This window comes from Morus notabilis, unplaced genomic scaffold, assembly GCF_000414095.1.
Source record: "Morus notabilis unplaced genomic scaffold, ASM41409v2 Scaffold914, whole genome shotgun sequence".
NCBI classification, from domain to species: Eukaryota; Viridiplantae; Streptophyta; class Magnoliopsida; order Rosales; family Moraceae; genus Morus; species Morus notabilis.
Genome location: NW_010358941.1, coordinates 93,535 through 94,063, shown reverse-complemented (window position 1 = coordinate 94,063; position 529 = coordinate 93,535).

Sequence of the window (529 nt, the reverse complement as noted above, 5' to 3'; positions counted from 1 at the left end):
CTGCTGATGATGGTAAGGAGGATCCATCGACCTTTAAGGATGCGATGGATGATTCTGATAAGAAAGAATGACAGGCAGCTATGAAACTCGAGATGGAGTCTATGTACTCTAACTCGGTCTGGCAACTTGTAGATCTACCCAAAGGGGTAAAACCCATTGGATGCAAGTGGATCTATAAGAGAAAGAGAGGAGTGGATGGAAAAGTAGAGACTTATAAAGCAAGGCTAGTGGCTAAGGGTTATACCCAAAAGGAGGGAGTTGACTATGAGGAAACTTTCTCGCCAGTAGCTATGCTTAAATCCATCCGGATACTCCTGGCCATTGCAGCATATTTTGACTATGAGATATGGGAGATGGATGTCAAGACAGCTTTTTTGAATGGCTATCTTGAGGAAACCATCTATATGGAACAGCCAGAGGGTTACATAGATGAAGGTCAAAAGCAGAAAGTCTGCAAACTGCAGAGGTCCATTTATGGACTGAAGTAGGCTTCTAGATCATGGAACATCAGGTTTGATGAGGCTATAAA